The sequence below is a fragment of the Trichechus manatus genome, unplaced genomic scaffold (genome assembly GCF_000243295.1).
Source record: "Trichechus manatus latirostris isolate Lorelei unplaced genomic scaffold, TriManLat1.0 scaffold00066, whole genome shotgun sequence".
NCBI lineage: Eukaryota > Metazoa > Chordata > Mammalia > Sirenia > Trichechidae > Trichechus > Trichechus manatus.
The window spans coordinates 10913916-10920386 of NW_004444002.1; the positions used below are offsets into that span (position 1 = coordinate 10913916).

A 6471-nucleotide genomic window follows, 5' to 3' on the forward strand; every position below is an offset into this window, starting at 1 on the left:
TGTCCCCACGCTCTGACTCTTCATTCGTATTTATCCCTGCAATGATCTTGTACTACAGATGGAGTTAGGGATAGGAGGGGAACTTGAGGAGCCTGTAGAGATTCAGAAGAGTAAGAAATAGAGAATGGATTAAAGTTTAGAAGTCTTAGAGTCCCCTGCAGGATGTCCTGAATGTAGTTTGCCCCGTTCTTGGTTTGTACTACAATTACCCTCTGAACTCCAGTCCATTTGGCTGTGTTCCTGATACCTACCTAACTCTTGGCAGTCCCTTCTTACTAAGAGCCTGGTCTCTGTCTCTAGGCCCTCTCTCTGGAGTTCTACTTCCAAGCACACTGCTCTGGAGCACAGCTATAGCTTTTCACCAGAAAATGAATAGTACCACTGCCCCGAGAGCCATACTGCCTTCCCCACTTCCCAGACTGGTCCCTTTGTATAGAAATGCTAACATAGATGGGCCCCTGATGTTGACAGGTACTGTTGGCAATTTTAATTTAGGCCAGGCCTGAAACCCATTTTGCCTCTTCTTACCACAGACTTGCCCATTCCAAGTTTTCTCTCCCTCTTTCTTGAGTAGCTGCTGAGATACCAGCAAGCCATCTGGCCAAAACAGTGGTGGTTATGGTTGAAACAAATTGAAACTGGAGCTCTTCTAATCTAGCATGACAGTTTGTACTGATCAGGTTAATGGGGATAATTTCTCTTTGGCTTGTACAGAGACATGAAAATTTAATCTGATTTGCTATTAATTACTCTGTCTGATCATTAGCATAATGTTTTGCTAAATAGAGAAAATCTATTCATGTTGCAGAAGGAAGTGTATCAACCAAAGCACAATAATAGCAAAGTGTTGCCTTTTGTGTTCAGCAGGGAAGCTGTACTACCACTGTGAGCAGACATGCACTTTGACATGTTTCTCACCAGTAGGGCTGGGCTTCCTGAGCCATAACTCTCCTCCAGTTCCCTCAGGGGAATTATATTCATTTGTGAGATGATTGGCAGGGGTACAGAGGCAGACTGTGGTTTTGAGAACAGAGTGAAACTAATTGGCCCACAAGATTAATAATCACATCTTGAGTGATAGCAACATAATACTTTATCAGACAAATGCACTGATTTTAGATGACTTTTTCATTCTTTTATTAATAAGTTTTGGTTGAGCAATTATTCAGTGTTAAGTGCAGTGTTGGGTGCTGGGGATGTTGTCTTCAAACAACATAGAAACAGATCCTGCCTTTGTGGCATTTACAGTTCAGATAGAGGAGACAGACATAAAATCATCCAGCTAATTATTTAATTACAGTTGTCAGAAATTTATAAAGAGTAAGTCAGGGTTCTTCGAGAGCATATCATAAGAGGATCGGATAGGACCCAAATAATTATCCAGGTGAAAAGGTAGGTAGAGGAAAGGGAAAAAGAATAACATTGTGAGGAAAAAAGGGGCCAAGTAGGTGGGTTTGAAGAACTTAAAGAAAGCCAGGGAGGCAGGTGTGCAGAGAGCAAGAAAGAGGCAAAAGATAAAAGTAGAGATTTAGGCAGCAGTTAGAACCTTGTAGGCCGTGGATGGATTATAAATGGGCTACATGCCCTTGGATGTTGTGACAGGTAATTTTGGTCACTTTTGTGGGACATTTGTAGTTTATCCTAGGAACAATGGGAAATCGCCCAAGGTTTGTAAGGTTAGTTGATCTTAGACTAGTAGATATTTTTAAATTTCCCAATGGACAACACACTAAATAAACCCCTCAGCCTCCCTCAGAGACCTGGAGTTTTTTAAAAAAAGACATGTATGGGTGGAGCAGATGAAGCATTTCCACTCTGCATGTGCACAGAAGGTGAAGCAGAAACCCTGAGAGCTGAAAAGTAATTACACTTCTACTCTGGATCCATGTCTTAACCACAAGGAGTGTGTTCTGCAGGATCTATTTCATAATTGAGGGTAATTACAAGAAGTTAAAACTAGATTAGAGACAATTAGACCCTATGCATCAGGGAGCTCTGTGGGTGGTCGGGAAAGGAGTAGGAAGAACCAGCAGGGAAAGAGTTTCCCAAACTGCTTGGCATTCCTTGACTCGCATGGTAAGGGTGGAGTTATTCGGTTTTTTTTTTTTTTTTTGTGGGGGTGGTCTATCTATGCGCCTGTTGTCCCTTCACAGCTGGAGCAGGTGGGCAGGTGAAATGAGGTCAAGAACCACATAACTGGCAGCCAATCAAGGTTATCTTTTTACCTCAGTTCAAAGTGTTGCATAGGTCAGAAACCAGTATGGAAACAAAGAGGAAAGGAAGATGAGGGTTGCATTTAAATTCAATTGGAGAAGTCTTATTTGGGCAACTGTTTTTTTGTCCTGTTCAGGATCTAGATACTATGGAACTTCTAAGTCTAGTTAAGAAGATGACTTATTTCACACTCTTTATCCACCAAACCTCCACTGTTTTGGCTAGTCATTGATTCATTTAATCAAGAAATAATGTTGCATCTACTCTGTGCAGATCACCATTCTAAGGAACATTAAGAGGAGTAAGGATGATATTATTCCAGTCTTCAAGGGGCTTGATTAACTGTTAAAGTGAGTGGAACAGTCAATAGCTGCCCTAGGAATTTATAGATGGTTCTGATCTGTGCAGAGGCACATGATCTAAGAAACAACAGAAGACGAAGTGTAGCAGCAGGAAAGTGTATGAACTCTGAGGAGAGGCACAGTGAAGAGCACTGCTAGGTAGAAGCTGAGGGGTCATGATAAGAAGTACTAGAGGATGAGGGTGGATGGGCACTGCAACTTTGTGTGCATGTAGGTGTATGCGTGGGAAGGTGTGTTCACACAGGGGCACGTGTACATAACGCAACCCCAAACCCCAGTACCAATAGATGTTCTTATATTACACGCACACACACACACAGGCTTTTGTGACATGAAGCTGTTGCTGCATTCGTGCGTCTTTCTAATTTTTCTTTAAAAGGCATCTGTATATGGTAATGTAACCTAATGGAATCATGTTCATCTTGATAAACTTGATCTTACCATGTAGGGATTAACCTGGAGTTGCCAAGGGTATTAGGCTGTAGGACCTGAGGGAAGGCCCCTGCTCTGCTGCCCATTTCCCTGGAAGGAGAGAGCAGCAGTAGCCCCAAGTACTCAGCCTAGTGACTGGCCTCCTTCAGAGAATCCCAGGCTGCTCTGAGAAAAGTGACTCTCTGGGGATGGTGAGGGCCATTACGTTCCCTTTTCATATGCCCACTGACTCATGAGCTTCCTCACTGCTTTTTTAACATCCTTGTTTCTCACGCTGTACACAATGGGGTTGATCATGGGGGTGACCACAGTGTAGAGTAAGGAGAAAATCTTGTTAAGGGCAGCAGCCTGGGTTGCTGTAGGAATGGCATAGACTGTCCTCAGTGTTCCATAGTACAGAGTGACCACAATAAGGTGGGAAGAGCAGGTGGAGAAGGCCTGTTGCTTTCCTGCAGCTGACGGGATCCTGAGGACAGCAGCAACAATGTGGACATAGGAAGCTAAGGTGAGCAGGAAGGGCACCATGGTGATGAAGGAGGCCAGGAAGAAAGTGGTTCACTTCACTGTCTCAGCATCATAACAGGCCAGCTTCAGCACAGGGGCCAGGTCGCAGAAGAAGTGGTCAATCTCATAGGCGGTGCAGAATGGCAGCTGGAAAGTCATGGTGACGGTGACAACAGGGGTTAGGAACCCACCCAGCCAAGACCCACCTGCAAGCAGGATACATGTGTGGAGGTTCATGAGGGCTGGGTACTAGAGGGGGCTGCAGATGGCAAGGTAGCGGTCATAAGACATGGTTGCCAGAAGAAAGCACTCAACAACTGCCATAGAACCAAAGAAGTAAAACTGGGCCACACAGCCTACAAAAGATATCACCTCAGGACTTGAGAGGAGGGTTTTCAGCATCTTGGGGGCAATGGAGGAAGTATACCAGATCTCAAGGAAGGAGAAATTGGACAGAAAGAAGAACATGGGGGTTTGGAGGCTGCAGTCGAAAGAAATGACTGTAAGGATGAGAATGTTTCCAAGCAAGGTCACTACATAAATTCCCAGAAATATCCCAAAAAGGAGAAACTGCAATCCATGGAGACTTCCAAATTCCAGGAGGAGAAATTCTTTGATTGTGGTCAGATTACCCGTATCTGTGACAGTCAGGCGTCAGACCTGAGAAAACGAAAGAATATAGCCAATTGGAGAAAAGGCCATGCTACTGAAGGGGAACAATACCACCAGGAATGCCATAGAGCAAATAACTCAAAGGCCCTGTCTTTTCTCCTCTGGAATTCATTTTCTGGTTTGTTCTACTACGTATATTTACCAAATAGTTGTAGCAAAATCCAAAACTATGCCCTGGAGAATGAACAGACAGGGTTTCTTCTCTGTTCTTTTCTACTCTTTCACTTGACATGAGTGGGATGAATCTACCTCTGGCGGGCCTCACAGTGAGAGGCAAACGCCTCCTAATGGGGACATGTCCCAGAAGCTTCTGTGAGCCTAATATTGTCTGAATTTCTGAAACTTGACCTTTTAGACTCAATAGAAGTGTGAAGCCTAAATCCTAAGTAACAGTGGAATCAGACCCCCCCCCCCCCACATCCCCTTGAACACTTAAATCAAGGTGGATTTCACCAGGAACATTATTGGAGGGAGGAGGGGAATTCAGAGCTATTGATCTTAAAGTACCTGTAAGAAAAATAAGAGTTTCATACAGGCTCAGGGGACGTGTAGCTGTTTGCTTCCGTGGCATCAAATTCCTATGGAAATTGGGGGGAAATGTATGTAAAGTTATTCACTTGAAATGTTAGAGAAAAATAATGTTCCATCTTTCGTAAATGAAAATGACATTCCTGACTCACAGGCAGTAGGATGTGCATTTAGAGTTATTTTTTTTCCAGCAATGGAGATGGGTTAGCGGTGAGTCATGGATGCATCTCCCCCTTCCCCACAAACCTCCCATGGTACTTGAGGACTCAGATTTGTGAGATGGCTGTCTGGTCTTAGTGCCTGGGCTGTGAGAGAATTACAAATCAGTCCATGCTGTGGTGTACATTAGGGGTAAGTGTGAGGCCAGTGTTTAGGGGCTCAGTTCAGTTGGTATTCTAGGTTGAAGACTCAGTCTGTGGCCAGGGAATAAAGTAAAGCCATCTTTGCTGTTTTGCTTTGGGTAATGACAACGTGCCCCCAAGAGGTTACAGTTATGTCACAATTTTGCCAATAAAATCCTATTTTAAATCCATTCAGGCAGCTGGCTATTCAAAGGAATCTTATTGAGAATGCTTCTGTGAAGGGAAAGAATTCCTCCACAGTTTACCCTTTTGAGCCAATCTGGATTGTTAATACACAAGGCTGCGTAAAGGAAGGTCCACCTCTAATGGGAGTATCCAGGACAGTTGAGGTGCTAAGGTGGTTCTGAATACGATTACAGTGTATGAAGAAAATCAATCAGCAACTAGAGTTGACCCTGGGGATGAGAGCTGCCCCATAATTAGAGGATTAAACTGCATTGTTCCATTGCCACCTTACCTTGTCTTCAGAGTTGCCCAGCCAGCATTCAGAGCAGACATTAACATCATTAGATTTTCATCATTCTAATCCCAAGTCTTATTAATTAATAATGGAATAAATTTGATTTTCCCTTTTGGTCTACAGGTGTGCTCCTTGGAGCCTCCAGATTCAAAGGCACACTATCCTCCTCTTTTTTGGCAGTGAGGAGACATTGATGTAGATGCAAAATAAAGGCACCTGCTTGGGACTTCATGCATTCATTTATTCACCACATAATTTTGGATACCTACTATGTGTCATATTTTGCACTAGATAGGCTTTGGGGGAGGACATTTGTAGTTTAGTGATAGAATTCTCTCCTTTCATACGGGAGACCTGGGTTTGATTCTCAGCTATTGCACAGCCACTATGTCTGTCAGTGGAAACTTGTGTGTTGCTATGATGCAGAACAGGTTTCAGTGGAGCTTCCAGACTAAGACAGACTAAGAAGAAAGGACTGGCAATCAACTTCTGAAAGTTAGCCAGTGAAAACCCCATGAATCATAAAGATCTGATCCACAACCATTCATAAGGATGGTGTAGGACGTGGCAGCATTTTGTTCTGTTGTGCACGGGGTCGCATAAGTTGGGGGCTGACTCTAAGACAGCTAACAACAAACACAGGCATTGGGGATAAAATCATGAACAAGAGAGACATAGCTCCAATATTTCCAGAGCTTACATTCTAGCAATGGAGATAGATATTAATCATGATTTCACAAATAACTGTAAAGTTACTATTGTGATAAATGTGATGAAGGAGAAATATACGGTCCTGATACAAAAATTAATATGTGTGTAGAGGAGACCTAATTTTGGTGATATGGTCAAGGAAGATCTCTTTGATGAGAACGTAATATTTAAGCAGAGATCTGATGGGTAAGGAGTAGCCAGCTATGAGAAAGATCCGGGAGAAGTG

At 43.3% G+C, this 6471-nt stretch overlaps 1 pseudogene; it reads right to left on the bottom strand.

Annotated features, from left to right (window-relative positions):
• Positions 1-3209: 3209 nt before the first annotated feature.
• LOC111821123 (olfactory receptor 10A2-like) lies at positions 3210-4014 on the bottom strand (annotated as a pseudogene).
• Positions 4015-6471: the final 2457 nt, after the last annotated feature.